This window comes from Mobula birostris, chromosome 4, assembly GCF_030028105.1.
Source record: "Mobula birostris isolate sMobBir1 chromosome 4, sMobBir1.hap1, whole genome shotgun sequence".
NCBI lineage: Eukaryota > Metazoa > Chordata > Chondrichthyes > Myliobatiformes > Myliobatidae > Mobula > Mobula birostris.
Window position 1 is genome coordinate 98,666,916 of NC_092373.1, and position 22,528 is coordinate 98,689,443.

Consider the following 22,528-nt stretch of genomic DNA (forward strand, 5'->3'; position numbering starts at 1 on the left):
ACTTCTTAGCCCAGTTTTACATCCTATCAATGTCCCGCTGTAACCTCTGACAGCCCCCCACACTATCTGCAACACCTCAGCAAACTGTCATCAGCAAACTTACTAACCCATCCCTTCACTTCTTCATCCAGGTCAATTATAAAAATCAGGAAGGGTAAGGGTCCCAGAACAGATCCCGGAGGCACTCCACTGGTGACAGACCTCCATGCAGAGTATGACCAATCTACAAACACTATTTGCCTTCTGTGGGCAAGCCAGTTCTGGATCCACAAAGCAATGTCCCCTTGGATCCCATGCCTCCTTACTTTCTCAATAAGCCTTGCATGGGGTACCTTATCAAATACCTTGCTGAAATCCATATACACTACATCTGTCACGGTCCGGTCCGTGGACACAGGACTCCGGGTCTTCCAGCTGTCTCTTGTTTGAGTTAATCATAGGCACCTGATTCCCATCTTTGGGCTTGCAATATAAGTAGCCTTGGGGTTGAGTGTGGGCTGCTGGTTTGTCTCATCAGTCCCCTTTGGAGCAACCTGCTGATGGAAGGCTAGTGAAACCATTTGTGATCTCTTGGCCTGGTTGGAAGAGGACCGCTTCATGGAGCCTAGTTGCCACTTGTTGGAGTACTCTTTGCGATATGGATTTGGCTGCTTCCCGGGCCAGCTGAGTGGCTGCCAGCCCGTCTGAGCTCGGTAGGGATCTGGCTGTTTCCATAGCCAGCTGAGGTTGCTGGCTGAACTGAGACTCAGAGCTTCCCCAGAGCAGAGATGGAACTGTCTGTTCTTTGGTCTTTGTCTCTTCTTGTCCTTGCCTCTGTGGGGTAAGCCAGGCTGTTTTGCTGTTGCCCTGCAAAGGGATCTGTCTTGTCATTTCCTTGCCTCTGTGGGGTAAGTCTGGCCGTTCTGCCATTACCTGATGGGGAGACCTGTCCCACCTTGGTGTGGAGATGAAGTTGAGTCCCGGCTTGCTGTGGGATAAGACCCGGCTCTTTATCTGTGTTCTGTCCTGTCTCATGTTTATGTTGTGTTAAAGATGAGTCCTGGCTTGTCGAAGGATAAGTCCTGGCTCTGAGATGTTCAGTTCCCAATCTGTCTCTCAGCTCCAGTCTCTGAGTTATCAGCCTCTGCATTTCAAGATGAAGATCCCGCAGCCAAGCTCCAAGCGCCCTAGCCTCGAGGGTCCCGCAGCCAAGCTCCAAGCGCCCTAGCCTCGAGGGTCCCACAGCCAAGCTCCAAGCGCCCTAGCCTCGAGGGTCCCGCAGCCAAGCTCCAAGCGCCCTAGCCTCGAGGGTCCCGCAGCCAAGCTCCCTAGCCTCGAGGGTCCCGCAGCCAAGCTCCCTAGCCTCGAGGGTCCCGCAGCCAAGCTCCCTAGCCTCGAGGGTCCCGCAGCCAAGCTCCAAGCGCCCTAGCCTCGAGGGTCCCGCAGCCAAGCTCCAAAGCCTCCAAGCCTCGAGGATCCCGCAGCCAAGCTCCAAAGCCTCCAAGCCTCGAGGATCCCAAGCCTAGCTCAAGACACAAGACCCCAAGCCTCGAGGATCCCAAGCCTAGCTCAAGACACAAGACCCCAAGCCTCGAGGATCCCAAGCCTAGCTCAAGACACAAGACCCCAAGCCTTGAGGATCCCAAGCCTAGCTCAAGACACAAGCCCCTAAGCCTCAAGCCATGTCATGTCCTTGTCTGGTTCCGGGGTCTGAGCTCGAGGCAAGACCCAGGTTCTGAGTCCTTGTCCAAACTCAGGCTCAGAGTCAGAGCCTTGTCTTGTCTCCAAGCTCAGGCCTCTAGACACCAGCCACGTCCTGTCCTGAAGCCATGTCATGTCCTTGCCTGGTTTCAGAGTCCGAGCCCGAGGCAAGACGCAGGTTCTGGGTCCTTGTCCAGTCTCAGGCTCGGAGTCCAAACCTTGGCTCCTAGTACATGGTTCCTAGTCCTGGTCCCGCTTTCCCTGTCTCAAGTCTGCGTTCTTGTCCCTGCTCCTTGCCTGTATCCTGTCACGTCCGTACTCTAGTCAAGTCCTGTTCCTTGTACTTCAGTGTCTGTGTCTTGCATTTGGGTTCGTTCCCAGTCCCCGTCTGTGACATGACAAACCAGCCAACCATGGACCCAGAGACACAGACAATGGAGATGAACTCTTGCCATCCAGGATTCCCTAGTGCCAAAACCGTAGGCACTTGATTCCCATCTTTGAGCTTGCAATAAAAGTAGCCTTGGGATTGAATGTGGGCAGTTGGTTTGTCTTATCAGTCCCCCCTTGGAGCAACCTGCTGATGGAAGGCTAGTGAAACCATTTGTGATCTCTAGGCCTCATTGGAGGACCACTGCTTCATGGAGCCTTGTTGCCACTTGTTGGAGTAGTCTTTGCGATATGGATTTGGCTGTTTCTTGGGCCAGCTGAGTGGCTGCCAGGTAGGGATCTGGTAGGGATCTGGCTGTTTCCGTAGCTGAGGTTGCTGGCGGAACTGAGACTCGGAGCCTCCCCGGAGCAGAGATGGAACTGAATGTCGTTCTTTGGTGTTTGTCTCTACTTGTCCTTGCCTCTGTGGGGTAAGCCAGGCCGTTTTGCCATTGCCCTGCAGGGGGATCTGTCTTGTCTTGTCCTTGCCTCTGTTCTGCCGTTACCTGACGGAGAGACCTGTCCCACCTTGGTGTGGAGATGAAGTTGAGTCCCATCTTGTCATAGGATAAGTCCCAACTCTATGTCTATGTACTGTCCTGTCTCATCTTTGTGTTGTGTTAAAGATGAGTCCTAGCTTGTTGAAGGATAAGTCCCAGCTCTATGTTGCTGTTCAGTTCCCAGTCTGTCTCTCAGCTCCAGTCTCCGAGTTATCACCCTCCGCATTTCAAGATGAAGATCCTGCAGCCAAGCTCCAAGAACCCTAGCCTCGAGGATCCCGCAGCCAAGCTCCAAGAACCCTAGCCTCGAGGATCCCGCAGCCAAGCTCCAAGAACCCTAGCCTCGAGGATCCCAAGCTAGGACTTATCTTTAACACAACACAAACATGAGACAAGACAGAATATAGACCTAGAGCCAGGACTTGTCCTACGACAAGCCAGGACTCAACTTCATCTCTACACCAAGGTGGGATTGGTCTCTGTATCAGGTAACAGCAGAACAGCCAGACTTGTCCAACAGAGGCAAGAACAAGACAGGACATGTTCCCCCCCACCCCCCACCACAGGTCAACGGCAAAACAGCCTGGCTTACCCCACAAAGGCAAGGACAAGTAGAGACAAACACCAAAGAACAACATTCAGTTCCATCTCTGCTCCAGGAAAGCTCCGAGTCTCAGTTCAGCCAGCAACCTCAGCTTGCTACAGAAACAGCCAGATTCCTACCTAGCACAGAGTGGCTGGCAGCCACTCAGCTGGCCTGGGAAACAGCCAAATCCATACCACAAAGACCACTCCAACAAGTGGCAACAAGGCTCCATGAAGCAGTGGTCCTCCCACCAGGCCTAGAGATCACAAATGGTTGCACTAGCCTTCCATCAGCAGGTTGCTCCAAGGAGGACAGACAAGACAAACCAGCCACCCACACTCAATCCCTAGGCTACTTATATTGCAAGTCCAAAGATGGGAATCAGGTGCCTACGATTAACTCAAACAAGGGACAGCTGGAAGACCCGGAGTCCTGAGTCCACAACCCGGACTGTGAACCGAAATGCAGACTTCACGGACCGGACTATGACAGTACCCCCCCCCCCACCACTTCTACAGGAACCTCCAGGTGACTGAAGAAGTTCTTCAGGACTAAGGACAACTCGGGTGGGTGGGAGGTTTCGGCACTAGGGAATCCTGGATGGCAAGAGTTCATCTCCATTGTCTGTGTCTCAGGGTCCATGGTTGGTTGGCTGGTTTGTTCTGTCACAGATGGGGGCTGGGAATGAACCCAAATGCAAGACACAGACACTGAAGTACAAGGAACAGGACTTGACTAGAGTAGGGACGTGACAGGATACAGGCAAGGAGCAGGGACAAGAACGCAGACTTGAGCTAGGGAAAGTGGGACCAGGACTAGGAACCATGGACTAGGAGCCATGGTTTAGACTCCGAGCCCGAGACTGGACAAGGACCCAGAACATGGGTCTTGCCTTGAGCTCGGACCCCAGAACCAGGCAAGGACATGACATGGCTTGAGGCTGGGGTCTTGTGTCTTGAGATTGCCGTGGGATCCTTGAGGCTTGGGGTCTTGGGTCTTGAGCTTGGCTTGGGTCCAAGCTCTTAGAACCCTAGCCTCGAGGATCCTGCAGCCAAGCTCCAAGAACCCCAGCCTCGAGCATCCCGCAACCTAGCTCCAAGACCCCAAGCCTTGAGGATCCCAAGCCGCTCCAAGATCCCAAGCCTGGAGGATCCCAAGCCAAGCTCAAGAACCAAGACCCCAAGCCTCAAGGATCCCAAGCCAAGCTCCAAGAACCCAAGCCTCGAGGATCCCAAGCCAAGCTCAAGACCCAATACCCCAAGCCTTGAGGATCCCAAGCCAAGCTCAAGACCCAAGACCCCAAGCCTCGAGTATCCCAAGCCAAGCTCAAGACCCAAGACCCCAGCCTCAAGCCATGTCATGTCCTTGCCTGGTTCTGGGGTTCGAGCCCGAGGCAAGACCCAGGTTCTGGGTCCTTGTCCAGTCTCGGGCTTGGAGTCCGCGCCTTGTCTTGTCTCCAAGCTCAGGCCTCTAGACCCCAGCCACGTCCTGTCCTGAAGCCATGTCATGTCCTTGCCTGGTTCCAGGGTCCGAGCCCGTGGCAAGACCCAGGTTCTGGGTCCTTGTCCAGTCTTAGGCTCGGAGTCCAAGCCTTGTCTCCTAGTCCTGGTCCCGCTTTCCCTAGCCCAAGTCTGTGTTCTTGTCCCTGCTCCTTGCCTGTATCCTGTCACGTCCTTACTCTAGTCAAGTCCTGTTTCTTGTACTGTCTTGCATTTGGGTCTGTTCCCAGCCACCATCTGTGACAACATCTGCTCTTCCTTCATCAATGTGTTTAGTCACATCCTCAAAAAATTCAATCAGGCTCGTAAAGCACAACCTGCCCTTGACAAAGCCATGCTGACTATTCCTAACCATATTGTACCTCTCCAAATGTTCATAAGCAGCCTTGCTTTTGTTTTTTCAGTCAAGTCTGCTGTCAAGGTGAACACCCAAGTATTTGTACTCCTCCACTGCCACAACTTCTTCTCAGAATGTATATGGGACTCGTCAGTCCTCTTCCTCCTGAAATCAATCACCATTTCCCTGGTTTTGGCCACATTCAGGTGCGGATGATTTCTCCCACACCACTCCACAAACTTGTCCACCAGTACTCTACTCTGACTCCTGCCCATCTGTGATACACCAACCACTGCAGCGTCATCAGAGAACTTCTGCAAGTGACAAGACTCAGATTTCTACTGAAAGTCTATGGTGTACAGTGTGAACAGAAATGCAGACAGGGCAGCCCCTTGTGGGGTTCCAATGTCACTCACCACCACCTCAGACAGAGAACTGCGCAGCAGTACAAACTGAGGTCTATCTGTCAGGTAGTCAGTAATCTAGCAGATTGTGGATTTGACTATGCACATCCTTTGCAGCTTCTCACTGAGAAGAAGTGGCTGGATTGTATTGAAGGCACTAGAGAAATGAAAAAACATGATTCTCATAATGCCACCAGGTGAGAGTGAGCTCTCTGCAAAAGGGAGATGATGGCATCATCCGCTCCCACATGAGGTTGGTAGGCAAACTGTAGAGGGTCCAATGAAGATTTCACCTGCGGTCCAACGTAAGTTTGGAGCAGCCTGTCCAGCACCTTCATCACATGAGATGTGGTAGTTATTAAGTTCAGATGGAGTCACCTTCGGTACAGGAATCAAGCAGAAAGCCATCCATAGCACTGGTATCTTTTCCTGACTCAAACTCAGATTTCAAAGATGCTTCAAAATACCAGACAGCTGGCTCACAAAGGCCTTCAGTATTAAAAGATAATTGGAAGTGATTTTTCATTGATGTGATCCTACTTTTCCATATACTTGATACAGGCTCTTAAATGGGCAAGGCATAGAGAGATATGTTCCTAATGCAGGCAAATGGGATTAGTGAAGTTATACAAAATAGCATGGATATGGATATGGTGGGCTGCAAAACATGTTCTTGTGCTGAACAACTCTATGATTTTATGTCTCTCTAATGAATGGATGAGATCAAGAGAAATTCAGCCTTATTGTATCATCTTGAAAAGAAGGAACTAGGAAAACCTTTTCAATAAAGAACCAGGGCTAAGATTGCTAGTGGAACCAAGCTGACACCACTTTGCAGAATGGGTTTTTTTATAGCCTCAGGTTGCGAAGGAAATAAGGAGCTTTGATACAGCGGATGAATTCATAAGCAGGAGATTCAAGGGGTCAGATCCACAATATCAGATCTGGGAAGACAAAAATTAAAACAGATATTTTTCTGGAACACTTCTGAAATGAGTAGCTAGCATTGATGTTCATTAAGAAGTAAAACGGAATCTTTATCAAAGAAATTTGAGAGAAGGCTTTGAGACAGTTAGTGCAATTTGTTCACTGGAAATGAAGGTTCTCAGGCTCAATTTTCAGCTGGGTTCTGCTACAATGATATTCATGATCTCAGAGATAAATAAAAATAGAAAGTGCTGGAAAATCAGCAAGTCAAGTGGCATGCATGTAAACCTGCTGGGCTACTTCATAGATGCTGCCTGATCTGCCGAGTTTTCCAGCATCTTCTGTTTTTATTTCGGATTTCCAGCATCTGTGGTCTTTTATTTAAACCCAGCAAGAAAAGCCAATCAGAATGTGCTATCTTGATCTGTTGATCTCAGCTGGAGATTAACATAGCTCAGGAATGGACTTGACTGTCAGATAGGAGGATTGAAAGAGCCCAGACAAGTTACTCTTTGAAGGTAGGTCCTCCAAAGAATAGCTTGTTGAAGGGACCATGCTGAGAAAACAGGATATGAGGAGTGGCACATGCAGACAGTGTCTGGAGTGGAAGTGATTGCCTGCCAGGGCAGTACTTAATTAGCTTCTTTCAGATCCTGAAACTTTGCCCTATAGTGTGTCCTTGGTACCAGTTACCTTGCAAGGCCAATACTTTTGAGTAAGTCTCTTTCTGTACTGAGTTAACTCTACCTGCCTGCCTTTGCTAATTCAGGGGTCCTGTTCTTCTGTTCCAACTTGCCTTCAGTGATCCTTGAAATAACACCTGCTGCCACATAGTCAACTCTGTAAGCCTGCTGAGAAAACATTTCCCACTGGACAATTGCCATTTGAACACCGGTGATACTGGCGGGAATTTTGAAATTCAGCAATTCCCTTTCTCAAAAAGATGAATGGTAGTCAATGTCTGTGTGTAGTTTTTCACTGATTCTAATGTACTTCTCTGTTCTACTGTGAATGCCCACTAGAAAATGAATCTCGGGGTTGTATATGGTGACACATACTTACTTTGATAATAAATTTACTTTGAACTTTAAAATTTGAGTCATAGAGTTGTTAATAATATCAGAGCATGTTGGAGAAACTCAGTGGGTCAGCCAGCATCTGTGTGGAGAAGAACCGACCCTCTTGACATGTGCCAGGAAATGTGTGTTATATATGCAGATATATGTTATCTACAGTAAGCTAATATGCATGTTTGTTAATCTCTTGGACTACATCATAGTGTATTTCAAGCATCATTTAACATGGGAAAAGTAGAATGTACGTACTTAGAGCATATTGGCAATGAAAGTATGAGGAGCATTTGATGACTCTGCACTTGTGCTTGCTGGAGTTTAGCAGAATGAGAGGGGAGTCTCCTTAAAAACGGTTCAATATTCAAAAGCCTAGATAGAATGGACATGGAGAGGATGGTTTCTATAGTGAGGAAGACTAGGATCAGCGGGTACAGCCTCAGAATACCATGGCATCCTTTTAGAAGAGAGATGAGAAGGAATTTCTTCAGCCAGAGAGTGGTGAATCTGTGAAATTCATTGCCACAGATGGCTGTGGTGGAGCCATTGGGTATATTTAAAGCAGAGGTTGATAGGTTCTTGATTAATAAGGGCATCAAATGTTACAGGGAGAAGGTAGGAAAATGGGGTTGACAGAGATAATAAGTCAGACATGGTGGAGCAGAGTAGATGGGCTGAATGACCTAATCATGCTCCCATGTTTTATGGTCTTAGAGCAGCGAACTTTGCCTTTGTGATGTAGTGGCTGATAGTAACCCATTTACTTATGTTACTCTCTCCCTTTATTCTATTAATTTCACCTAACTATGGTCCCTTTGTTGTTGTAAGGACTACTTAATAAACAGGGGGAGGAGTATTGACAGCACCTGATCTTTGGGATCCCAGTATTTTGCATTTTATCCCGAGGAAAGCATGTGGGATTGATCCATTCTCCAAGTTAATGACATGGATCTACCTCACATAACTGCTCTCAGTTCAGATACAACTAACATGTGCTGCTTATTTACTAAAGAGCCCTAATCTGGATCATCTGTATTTTTGTTATCAATTCAAAACCAAGTTCATGTTTTGCCTCCTCCAATGTGTGTCTGAAAAACTAGAAAATACCACTCTAGTTCTCTGAGTTTAGAGCATGGTCATACAGAATACCCACTTTTGCTGAAGGATCCCATAAATTACATTAAATTATTAGACCTTGAGACTGTCAGACAATTTGACTATGGTAATTGAGTATTTCCTGTTAATTCTGAAATGACGCATTTCCCTCCTTTAAGAAATGTTACTTGGATTTGCTTATGGTGGCATTTCAGAGCTCTCCAATTAACCTTCAATGATCTTTTTTTCCATTTTGAGTCAATATTTTGCTCTTTAATTGATTTTGTTTTTAATGCCATTGTAGCTAAGAATAATACCAGTAATATAATGCAGTTTAAATTCTAATAATCTCCATGTGGTTCCAACACACTTAACCCTTTGATAACTATGCAGCTAGGTAAAAGCAGGCACTCCATCTCAGGATTGGTGCACCTCAAGAAGACACCAAAGCAGGGTTTTAGCTCCCTTTAATCTTTTTATCATCCTGTCACAACGTTTCTGAAGAAGTTGCCTCTTGTTTTGTGGCTGAGATCCAATTTAACATGCATGAATTTAGCTTCATTCTCCAAATATGATTTCTAGCACAGGCTGGAAATCAGTCCCCTGATAAGTGCTTACCACCTGAGCTTTGAATGTGGATTTAAATACATAGATTTTCTTTCCTGCTATTGTTAGTGAACATTGTATTTTTGTATATTATTGTCTATAAGCCATAGAAAGTGTTCTATGCAACGGATCACGACTATGTTTCTATGTCTGAGACCACAAGATACTGTAGAGAGATGTGGACACAGCTCAGTACATCACAGAGATCAGCCTTCACTTAGTGGAATTGGTCTATACTTGCTACCTATAATCAAAGACCACCCCCTCACACCCCAGATATTCCCTCCTGTCTTTCCTCCCATTGGACAGAAGGTACAAAAGTTCTGAAAGCATGTATCATGAAGCTAAAGGACAGCTTCTGCCCTGCTATTAATAAAAAACTATTGAACAGGACTGTACTACGATAGGATGAACTTTACTTCAAAATCTATGTGCCTTGCTCCTTACTATTTGTCCCACTGCATTTTCTCTGTAACCTTAAAACTTTATTCTGTATCTTATTGAACTCCCTTGTACTATTTCAATGCCAGTATGGATAGCTGAAAAAAGTTATTCGCTATACCTTGGTACATATGGTAATAATAAGTCAATTTTCCCAATATACCAGTTATGCTGTGGTAATTTTTGCTAATAGATAAAAGTTCAAAAGAATCTTCCAAACCTGAACTTTGCAGACTAAGAAGTTATGTGGAGCAACACCATTAGCAGGTTACCTCTCAACTTACAGATATTATGTCCATTCAGGTTTCTCTGGAACTTTTAAATTAACGCCCTAAAACTTTACAACACAATCTGGGTCCATCTACCCTTGGACACCATCTTCAACAGAGAGAGGGACAAGCTCATCTGAAATTTCCTCCCTAGCACACTGACAGGATAGCTATCCTGGAACATCCCCCATTCAGTGGGACCATCTCCTGTGGAACTTCTTACCAAACACACTGTGGGACCACTTCCTCTCAAACTCCCTCCAAGACATACTGTGAGACCACCATCCTTGGAACTCCTTCCTCAAGATGCTTTGCACCCGCCTATTTCCACTCCAAGACAATGTAGGACTACCTTCCCTGTAACTCCCTTCTCAACACACTGTGGTACTAGCTCCCCTGGATCTCCCTCCCCACAAGTCTGTAGGTCCATCACCCATGAACTTCCCCAATAATGTCTGGTATAACTCCAGTGGAACTCTCTCTGCAATGCACCATGGGACCAGCTATCCTGGTACTCAATTTCTAGCACACTTTGACACCACAAAACATGAAAATATCCACAACAATCTCTCCACTGGAAATTCCTCCCTAATGCACTGTGGCTCCATCTATCTTGGAAATATTCACCCCCTACACTGCAAGATACTGTGTGGAGTAGATCTCCTGGAGCACCCACCTTGACACACAGTGGAGTGTACCTGCTTTGAAATTTCCCCAACATACTGTGAGACCTTGTCCCCATAATTTCTGCAACACACTCTAGGACTACTTCTTTTGGAAATCACTCAATGCACTATGGGACCACTTCCCCTCAAAACTGCCCCCTAGGATATGGTAGGACCACCTCCCCGGATCATATTCGAAACTCACTGCAGAACTACAATCCTTGGAACACCCGCCACTGGAACTCTCCTAACAACTCCCTCTGAAACACATATGGGACCACTGGCCCTTGAACTCCTTGCCCAACACACCTGTGGGACTTCTTCCTCAGAAAGTCCCCTCCAACATTCTGTGGGAATATTACTCATTGGAACTCCCTTCCACAAACACAGTTGGATCACTTGTCCCTGAAATTCCTCCTCAAGTTACCATAGGACCTCCTGACATGGAACTCCTTTACCCCCACACTTCCCTGGAACTCCTTTTTCAACACATTTTGGAACCATCTCCCTGGAAGCCCTCTCCTCCACACACTATTGGACCATGCTCCCAAGATACTGTGCAATAACCTCCCCCAGAACACACTCCCAAGCTCACTGTGGGTCCACATCTCTTTGAACTTCCACCCACACATCTTCTGCGGATCACCCTCTACAATTCACTTCTGTGACCACTTCCCCTTGATTCTTAATCTCCATGCCCAACATACTGTGGTGCCAATTACACTGGAAATTCCATCCCAGCAAGTTGTAGGACCACCTGCGCAAAATTCTCTGCTCAACACACTTTTGGACCACATACTCTGGAATACTCTCCACAACACTCTTCGAGACTGCTTCCATTGAATTTCCACAAAAGCTCTGGGATGACCTCCCTAGAAATCCCTCCTTAACACTTTGTGGGACCACTTCCCCAGAGATCCCTTCCTAATACACAGTGGGACCACCTCCCCTCAACTCTTCCACAATCTGGAACCATCTCTCCTGCAGCTCATTCTCCAACACACTGTGTGGAGCCATCACCTTGGAACTTCATCAGCATACTGTGGGGACACCTCCCCTGTAAATTCCCTAACATAGTCGGGGACCACATGTCCTGTACTTCTTCAGCACACTGAGGGGAGTAACTATCCGGAACTTCCCCAACAGCCTGTGGGACCATTACTCTTGGAAATGCTTCCACAACGCACTGTGGGGATATCTCCCTTGGAACTCCCTGACCAACACCTTTTGGGACTGCTCCCCTTTAACTTCCACCCCAATACAATGAAGGACCGTCTCCTTCAGGAAGACACAATAGAAATATACCTCCTGGAAATTCCACCCAAAGACTCTTTGCAGACACTGTGACCTCCACAGGAACTTCCCCAAAATACCCTGGGATTAATTCCCCCAGAACATGGAGCAGTTAACGTTCCATATGTTTATGTTTACTTTTTTTCACTATGCACGATTTGATCAGGGTATCAAGGCTGAAGGCGAAGGATGAAATTACGTTCAGCTAGCTAGACAGTGAACTTACTTGCTTCAGCACTGAACTAGCGTCACTCCACTCAGTACTGAACAGTTTCTGTGACTGTGGCCTGCAACCATCAGACTCCAGAACTGGTTTCACTCAGTACTGAACTGTCTCTGTGGCTGTGGCCTGCAGCCATCAGACTCCTGAACTGGTTTCACTCAGTACTGAACTGTCTCTGTGGCTGTGGCCTGCAACCATCAGACTTCTGAACTGGTTTCACTCCACTCAGTGCTGAACTGGCTCTGTGGCTGTGGACTTACTTTCGGGGACGCTGCGGTTCATGTTCTGTGTGTTATTGTTCGCACAATTTGTTCTTTTTTTTGCACATTGGGTCTTTAATGGTCTTTGATGTATGGGTTTTATAATGGGTTCAATTGTGATTCTTTGTTCTGTAGCTGCCTGCAAGAAGACAAATCTCAAGACTGTATACAGTATACATACTTTGATAATAAATTTTAATAAATGTACTTCAAACTTTGAACTTTGAACACCCTCTGAAACTCATATAGAACTTCTTGCTCTGAAACACTCTCCACAACACATTGAGGGTCCATCTAACCAACACACACAAAATGCTGGAGGAACTCAGCAGGCCAGGCAGCAGCTACGAAAAAGTACAGTTGACGTTTCAGGCCGAGAGCCCATGGCAGGACGTTTTGGCACGAAACATCAACTGTACTTTTTTCTAGGCAGACGCAATAGGTGACCACGAGGTTTAAGGCCTAGTCTACGCTACAATTGGGAGCTGGGAGCTTAATGTTCAAGGATACACATTGTATTGAAAGGACAGATAGGGTGGCATTGCTCTGTTGGTAAAAAGTGAAATCAAACCATTAGAAAGAGGTGACATAGGGTTGGAAGATGTTGAATCATTGTGGATAGAGCTAAGAGACTGCAAGGGTGAAAAGATTATGATGGGAGTTGTATACAGACCCCCAAATAGTAATAAGGATGTGGTCTACAAATTACAATGGGACTTAGAAAATGTATACCAAAAGGGCAATGTTACAATAGTCATTGGGATTTCAATATGCAGGTAGATTGGGAAAATCAGATTGCTTCTGGATTCCAGGGGGGGAAATTTCTAGAGTGCCTATGAGATGCCTTTTTAGAGCAGCTCATGGTTGAGCCCACCCAGCTATTCTGGACTGGGAGTTGTGCAATAAACTGGAATTGAGAGCTTAAGGTAAGGGAATCCTCAGGAGAAGTGATCATAATATGACCAAATTCACTCTGAAATTTGAGAAGGAGAAGCTACAGTCAAATGCATCAGTATTACACAGTGGAGTAAAGGGAATTACAGATGCATGGGAGAGTTGTTGGCCAGAAATGATTAGCAAAGAACACTGGCAGGGATAATAGCAGACCAGCAATGTCTGGAATTTCTGGAAGCTCTTCAGAAGGTACAGGACATAGACATTTCAAAGAGGAGAAATATTCTAAAGGAAACAGGACACATGAGTGGTTAATATGACATGTCAAAGCCAACAGAAAAGCCAAAGAGAGGAAATATAATAGAGCAAAAAATAATGGGAAATTAGAAGATTGGGAAGTCTTAAAACTAAAAGAAGGCAACTAAGCAAGTCATTAAGTAAGCTAGCCAATAATATTAAAGAAGATACTAAAAGTTTCTTCAGATACATGAAGTGTATAAGAGAGGCGAGACTGGATATCGGACAGCTGGGAAACAATCCTGGAGAGGTGGTAACGGGGGACAATGGTGAATGGGCTGAATAAGCATTTTGCTTCAGTCTTCACTGTAGAATGCACTAGCAGTCTGCCAGAAGTTCCAGGTGTCAGGGGTCATGAAGTGTGTGAAGTTACCATCACTAGAGAACAAAGTTCTTGGGAAAGTCTAAAGGTAGATAAGACATCTGGACCAGATGGTGTACACTCCAGAGTTCTGAAAGTGGTGGCATTAGTAATGATCTTTCAAGAATCACTATATTCTGAAATAGTTCTGGAAGACTGGAAAATTGCAAATGTCACTCCACTCTTCAAGAAGGGAGAGAGGTGGAAGAAAGGAAACTATAAGCCAGATAGTCTGACCTCAGTGGTTGGATAGATGTTGGAGTCAATTATTAAGGAAGAGGTCTCATGGTACTTGGAGGCACATGATAAAATAGGATACAGTCAGCATGCTTTTCTAAAGGGAAAATCTTGCCTGACAAACCTGTTGGAATTGTTTGAAGAAATAACAAGCAGGATAGACAAAGAGGGATCTGTTGATGTTGTAGACTTGGATTTTCAGAAGGCCTTTGACAACACGCCACACTCGAGGCTGCTTAACAAGTTATGAGCTCATGGTATTACAGGAGAGATCCTAGGATGGATAAAGCAGTAGCTGATTGGCAAGAGGCTACGGGAGAGAATAAAGGGAGCCTTTTCTGGTTGGCTGCCAATGACTAGTGGTGTTCCACAGGGGTCTGTGTTGAGACCAATTCTTTTTACAATATATGACAATAATTTGGGATGGAATTGATGGTTTTGTTGCTAAGTTTCCAAACGATATGAAGACAGGTGGAGGAGCAAGTAGTTTTGAGGAAGTAGAGAACATAGAACATAGAATAGTACAGCACAGTTCAGGCCTTTCGGTCCACAATGTTGTGCTGACCCTCAAACCCTGCCTCCCATATAAGCCCCCACCTTAAATTCCTCCATATACCTGTCTAGTAGTCTCTTAAACTTCACTACTGAATCTGCCTCCACCACTGACTCAGGCAGTGCATTCCATGCACCAACTACTCTCTGAGTAAAAAACCTTCCTCTAATATCCCCCTTGAATTTCCCACCCCTTACCTTAAAGCCATGTCCTCTTGTATTGAGCAGTGGTGCCCTGGGAAAGAGGCGCTGGCTATCCACTCTATCTATTCCTCTTATTATCTTGTACACCTCTATCATGTCTCCTCTCATCCTCCTTCTCTCCAAAGAGTAAAGCCCTAGCTCCCTTAATCTCTGATCATAATGCATGCTCTCCAAACCAGGCAGCATCCTGGTAAATCTCCTCTGTACTCTTTCCAATGCTTCCACATCCTTCCTATAGTGAGGAGACCAGAACTGGACACAATACTCCAAGTGTGGCCTAACCAGAGTTTTATAGAGCTGCATCATTACATCGCGACTCTTAAACTCTATCCCTCAACTTATGAAAGCTAACACCTCATTAGCTTTCTTAGCTACGCTATCCACCTGTGAGGCAACTTTCAGGGATCTGTGGACATGTACCCCCAAATCCTTCTGTTCCTCCACACTACCAAGTATCCTGTCATTTACTTTGTACTCTGCCTTGGAGTTTGTCCTTCCAAAGTGTACCACCTCACACTTCTCTGGGTTGAACTCCATCTGCTACTTCTCAACCCACTTCTGCATCCTATCAATGTCTCTCAGCAATCTTTGACAATCCTCTACAATATCTACAACACCACCAACCTTTGTGTCGTCTGCAAACTTGCCAACCCACCCTTCTACCCCCACATCCAGGTCGTTAATAAAAATCACGAGAAATAGAGGGCCCAGAACAGATCCTTGTGGGACACCACTAGTCACAATCCTCCAGTCTGAATGTACTCACTCCACCACCACCCTCTGCCTTCTGCAGGCAAGCCAATTCTGAATCCACCTGGCCAAACTTCCCTGGATCCCATGCCTTCTGACTTTCTGAATAAGCCTACCATGTGGAACCTTATAAAATGCCTTATATGTCTCCTCTCATCCTCCTTCTCTCCAAAGAGTAAAGCCCTAGCTCCCTTAATCTCTGATCATAATGCATGCTCTCCAAACCAGGCAGCATCCTGGTAAATCTCCTCTGTACTCTTTCCATATAGATCACCTCCACTGCACTACCCTCATCTATGTGCCTGGTCACCTCCTCAAAGAACTCTATCAGGCTTGTTCGACACGATCTGCCCTTCACAAAGCCATGCTGACTGTCCCTGATCAGACCATGATTCTCTAAATGCCCAGAGATCCTATCTCTAAGAATCTTTTCCAACAGTTTTCCCACCACAAACGTAAGGCTCTCTAGTCTATAATTACCCGGACTATCCCTACTACCTTTTTTGAACAAGGGGGCAACATTTGCCTCCCTCCAATCCTCCGATACCATTCCCGGGGACAACAAGGACATAAAGATCCTAGCCAGAGGCTCAGCAATCTCAGAAGTACTTGGACAGATTAGGAGAATGGGTAAATAAATGGCAGATGGAATACAGTGTCAGGAAATGTATGGTCATGCACTTTGTCGTAGAAATGAAAGGGTTGACTATTTTTTAAATGGAGAGAAAATTCAAAACACTGAGGTGCAAAGGGACTTGGGAGTTCTTGTGCAGGATTCCCTAGAGGTTAATTTGCAGGTTGAGTCTGCGGTAAGGTAGGCAAATGCAACATTAGTATTCATTTCAAGACAACTAAAATATAAGAACAAGGATGTAATGTTGAGACTTTAAAAAGCACTGTTAATGTCTCACTTTGAGTATTTGAGCAGTTTTAGGCTCATTATCTTAGAAGAGATGTGATGAGACTGGAGAGGGCTGATGAAAATGATTCCAGGATTGAATGACTTGTTGCTTGAAGAACATTTGATGGCTCTGGCCTGCATTCACTGGAATTCCAAAGAATGAAGGGTGACATCATTGAAACCTATTGAATAATGAATGGCTTGATAGAGTGGATGTGGAGAGGATATTTCCTATGGTGGGGGAGTGTAAGACCAGAGGACAGAGCCTCAGAATAGAAGGATGTCCTTTTAGAACAGAGATAAGGAGGATTGTTTTTAGCCAGAGAGTGGTGAACCTGTGGTATTCATTGCCACAGGCAGCTGTGGAGGCCAAGTCTTAATGTATGTTTAAGGCAGAGGGCGATAGATTCTTGATTGGTTAGGGCATGAACAGATACGGGGGAAGGCAAAAGATTGAGGCTAAGTGGAGAATTGGATCAGCCATGATGAAATGGGGGTGCAAACTCGATGGGCCAAATGGCCTAATTCTGCTCCTATATCTTATGGTCTTAAAGTCTTACAACTGAGGGCACGCAGTTGCCCTGTTGTTGGTCTTCCCAATGAACCCGTGAACCAGACCTGCAGAATTCTACATTACCAATGTCTAACCGTGTCCTGCGATCACAAAAAAATATTGAAGACAATCACTAACTTCGCTTGTTAGATTGCACACTGCCTTTGCAACTCCTCCGAAGCCTTCCTGTAGCAAGGAACAACAAATGTCAGTTCCCCGGAAGCAGATCATAGATTGTTGGGAGGGAATTGCAGAGGGCGATGTCCTAAAAGATCTTGGGGAGAACTTCCATGGGAGCATGTGCCACAGTGTGCTTGAGATGGTGTTCCAGAGCAAATGTGGTTGGGTAGGAATTTCCAAGGGTGGTGTTACCAGAGTATTTGGGATATCGTCCCATGACAGGTGGTCTGACAGTGCATTGGAGTGAATGTTCTGGAGTAGGGGGGTTCACAGCATATTAAGAAGGAATTTCCAGTGGAAGTGGCTTCACAATTTGTTGGGTAGGAGAAACCAAGGAGATAGACCCTTAGACAAACAAGAGAAAATCTGCCAATCCTGGAAATCCGAGCAACACACACAAAATGCTGGAGGAACTGAAGGCAGTGTGGTGGGAGAAAAGGCATGGTAGGCACACTGAATTCCATGCTGGTTGGAGGTTGGACCCTCCCATAGGTGCTGTCCTCTAGTGTTCACTCTGTGAAAGACAAGCTGGATTGAGTTTGTCTGTGGACTGCTCGGACTTGTTCTTGTTGACAGCATACATGCACCAGAAAGCTGCAGAACATGATACTCAGGGACTTGAGCTATACTATATTGTTTTAGTGTGACTGTATGTTTACTGCTACCTTATATGTGTCATATGAGCCTTCTTCCTTCTGCTGTGAGTGACTGTTGGTACTGTGTTTTGCACCTTGACCCAGGAGAAACGCTGTTTCGTGTGGCTGTATTCATGGGTGCTCATGTGTAGTGAGTAATTATTAAACCTGAATCTGATTGTCTTTCTTATAGATGAAGATGATCATCATCTATGCAGAGGTATGACAAATGGGAATTAAAAAACACCACAGATAGCAGTGGTTCTAGACTTGTTGCGGCCTGCTTCATCCACTCAAGGATAAAAGCATCAGAGGAGGTGCACAATCCAACAATTGATGTGAGTGACTGTCTTGGACATTTTTGTTGTGATTGCAAGATCCTGTTGGACGTTGGTAATGTAGAATACTGTAATACTGGTTCGTTGGCAGGACCGGTGGGGGAACAGAGTGTCCTCGGTTGTGTTGCAGACCAGGGCCTCATGCTGCAGGTTGGCCTGTTGTAGCCACCTAGGGGAGGAGACACTGGAGACGGTGTGACACCAGGTTGGAGGCTGGCTCCTCCTGTTGGTGCTATCCTCCAGGGTTCGTTCTGTGGAAGACCAGATGGACTGTATTTGTCTGCAGCTGCCCTTTTCCTTAAGCGTGTGATGATCGGACTGCTGAGATTTGTTCTTGCCAATGCCATCCCATGCACCATCAATCTATAGGACATGACGCACAGGGCCTTGGGCTACATTAGTATTTTTTCCCGTGTGACCATGTTTACTGCTCTCTTATGTGCGTCATATGTACTTTCTGCTTTCTGCTGTGAATAACTATTGCTAAAAGAGGTCACTCATCAGCATGTTCTACTAGGAGGAAGCAAGTCATGTTGCACCTCGGTGGTCTGTTGGAGAAGATTGAACATGCCATGCTCATTCAATGTGTCCACTAGTTGGACAGTTATAGGGGATTCTCGCGTTTACAGAAAAATATGCAGCATGTGGCCAGACTTGTAGTAATGGGGACTTAGCCTAAATCATGCAACATACTTTCAACAGTAGTGAGTCAGTCCGCAAGGGCATCATTATCAAGAGCACCATTTTGGCCAAGGGGCTAGACAACTTACCAGAATCACCAGCAATAAATACAGTGTTGATACTGTATTCTTTTTACGCCTGAGCTTACGGAGGCAACTGAACCATAGGCACCGAATAGCAACCCACTTCTGACCAAGGCTCCAGTAAATATACTCAGTGGCCACTTTCACAGTCTACAGAGGCGTGAGAGAGGAGCTGGCCAAAATTGATCAGAAAAGAACACTGGCAGGGATCATGGCTGGAATTTCTGGAAGCAATTCAGAAGGCACAGGATATATGCATCCCAAAGACAAATAAGTATTCCAAACACAAAATGACACTACCAAGGCTAACAAGAGAAGCCAAAGCCAACATAATAACCAAAGAAAGGGCATATAATAGAGTCAAAAGTTGGAAGATTGGGAAGCTTTTAAAGACCAGCAGAAGGCAACTAAAAAAGTAATTAATAAGGAAAAGATGGAATACAAAAGTAAGTTAGCCAATAATATTAAAGAGGATATTAAACATTTCTTCGGATGTATAAAGTGTAAAAGAGAGGCGAGAGTGGATATCAGACCACTAGAAAATAATGCTGGAGAGATAGAAATAGGGGAAAAACTGAATAAGTATTTAGCATCAGTTTTCACTGTGGAAGACACCAGCTGTATGCCAGAATTTCAAGAGTGTCAGGGACAGAAGTGTGTGAAATTACCATTACTGTGGAGAAAGTTCTTGGGAAACTGAAAGGTCTGAAGGTAGCTGAGTCACCTGGACCAGATGGTCTACACTCCAGCGTTCTGAAAGAAGGTGCTGAAGATATTGTGGAGGCATTAGTAATGAATTTTCAAGAATCAATTTATTCTAGCATCGTTCTAAATGAAGAGAAAATCCAAAATTCTAAGGGGCAGAGGTGCTTGGGAGTCATTGTGCAGGATTTCATAAAGGTTAACTTGCAGGTTGAGTCTGTGGTGAAGAAGGCAAATGCGATGTTAGTTTTCATTTTGAGAAGATTAGAACATAAAAGCAAAGCTATAATGTTGAGGATGTACAAACGTATAAAGCCCTGGTGAAGCCTCACTTGAAGCATTGTGAGCAGTTTAAAAAAGGATGTGCTGACATTATAGAGGGTTTAAAGAAGGTTCACAAACATTTTTGTGAGTGTTTGATGGGTCTAGGTCTGTACTCAACGGAATTCAGAAGATTGAGGGGTAACCTAATTGAAACCTATCAAATGTTGAAAGGCCTTGACCGAGTGGATGTGCAGAGGATGTTTCCAATTATGGGGAGCCTAAGACCAGAGAACACAGCCTCAGAATAGAGGGGCATCCATTTAGATTAGATTAGATTAGGAGTGGAACCTGCAGAATGATACTGTTCACCTTTTACTTGGACTTTCTAGTTTTTACAGGATTAAGAAAGGCTTTTAGACTGGTCTGGGTGAATATCTGCAGTGTATTTTGCAGATAGGGTATACTGCAACCACTGTCAGAATCAGAATCAGAATCACAATCAGGTTTATTATCACCGGCATGTGACGTGAAATTTGTTAACATAGCAGCAGCAGTTCAATGCAATACATAATCCAGCACAGAGAAAAAATAATAATAAATAAAATAAAATAATAATAAATAAACAAGTAAATCTATTACGTATATTCAATAGATTAAAAAAATCATGCAAAAACAGAAATACTGTATATTAGAAAAGAAGTGAGCTAGTGTCCAAAGATTCAATGTCCATTGATGGCAGAGGGGAAGAAACTGTTCCCGAATCAATGAGTGTGTGCCTTCAGGCCTCTGTATTTCCTACCTGATGATAACAGTGAGAAAGGTCATGCCCTGGGTGCTGGAAGTCCTTAATAATGGACGCTGCCTTTCTGAGACAGCGCTCCCTAAACATGTCCTGGGTACTTTGTAGGCTAGTGCCCAAGATGGAGCTGACTAGATTTACAACCTTCTGCAGCTGCTTTCGGTCCTGTGCAGTAGCCCCTCCATACCAGACAGTGATGCAGCCTGTCAGAATGCTCTCCACGGTGCAACTATAGAAGCTTTTGAGTGTATTTGTTGACATGCCAAATCTCTTCATGCAGGAAACAAATGTTTCTGGTAATGAACTGGGTATTAGTTGTTGATTGCTTTAACTTGGAGGGAGTCAAGTTTCTTGAGAGTTGTTGGAACTGCACTTATCCAAACCAGTAGAGAGTGTTCTTTATACTTTATACTTTATTGTTGCCAAACAATTGATACTAGAATGTACAATCATCACAGTGATATTTGATTTTGCGCTTCCTGCTCCCTGGAGTACAAATCAATAGTAGATATTAAAAATTTAAATTATAAATCATAAATAGAAAATACAAAATGGAAAGTGAGGTAGTGCAAAAAAACCCGAGAGGCAGGTCTGGATATTTAGAGGTTACGGCCCAGATCCGGGTCAGGATCCGTTTAGCAGTCTTATCACAGTTGGAAAGAAGCTGTTCCCAAATCTGGCTGTACGAGTCTTCAAGCTCCTGAGCCTTCTCCTGGAGGGAAGAGGGACGAAAAGTGTATTGGCTGGGTGGGTCGTGTCCTTGATTATCCTGGCAGCACTGCTCCGACAGCGTGCGGTGTAAAGTGAGTCCAAGGGTGGAAAGTGGGTTTGTGTGATGTGCTGTGCCGTGTTCACGATCTTCTGCAGCTTCTTTCCATCTTGGACAGGACAACTTCCATACCAGGTTGTGATGGACCCTAGAAGAATGCTTACTACGGTGCATTTATAAAAATTAGTGACGGTTTTAGGGGACAGGCCAGATTTCTTTAGTTTTCTCAGGAAGTAAAGACGCTGGTGGGCTTTCCTGGCAGTGGACTCTGCTTGGTTGGTCCAAGCCTAATCTCTTGTGATGTTCCAACACACTCCTGACAATATCTTGACAAGCGTGGGAAGGGTTTGGGGTGTCAGGATGTAAATTGTCCTGCATTTGTAACCAAAGTGGTTACGTGATTGGTCTAGACTCATAAAGTCTTGCAGCATGAACCTTGACCCAGCTGGTCCATGCTGACCAAGATTACAAACTGAACAAGGCTCCTTTGCCTGCGTTTGGCCCATTTTCCTCTACGTTACCTATCCAGGTACATGTCCAAATATAACGTATCTGCTTCAATTATGTAATAAGACAGCTCATTATGTATACTCACTACCCTCTGGGTGAAAAAGTTACCCCTTAGGTTTCTGTTAAATCTCTCAGCTTCAACCTTGGCTTTCCAGTTCTTGATTCCCCATATCTGGGAAAAGGACTGTTCCCATCAACTCTTCCTGTGTCTGCCATAATTCTATACACTTCCATAAGGTCCCCATCATCCTCCTATACTTCACTGAAAATGTCCAAACCTGTTCATCCTACCTGCATAATTCAGCCCCTTAAGCCCCAGCAACATCCTCGTAAATCTCTTCTGTACTCTTTCTAGCTTATTAGCACTTTCCATTGCAGGATGACCAAATGGAAACGAAATTCCAAATGCAACCTCAAAAACAACTTGTACAACTGCAATATAACATCCCAACTTCTATGCTCTAAAGAAGGCCAGCATGCCAAAAGCCTTCTTCATCAGCCTATCAACCTGTAACTCCACTTACATGCTTGTAC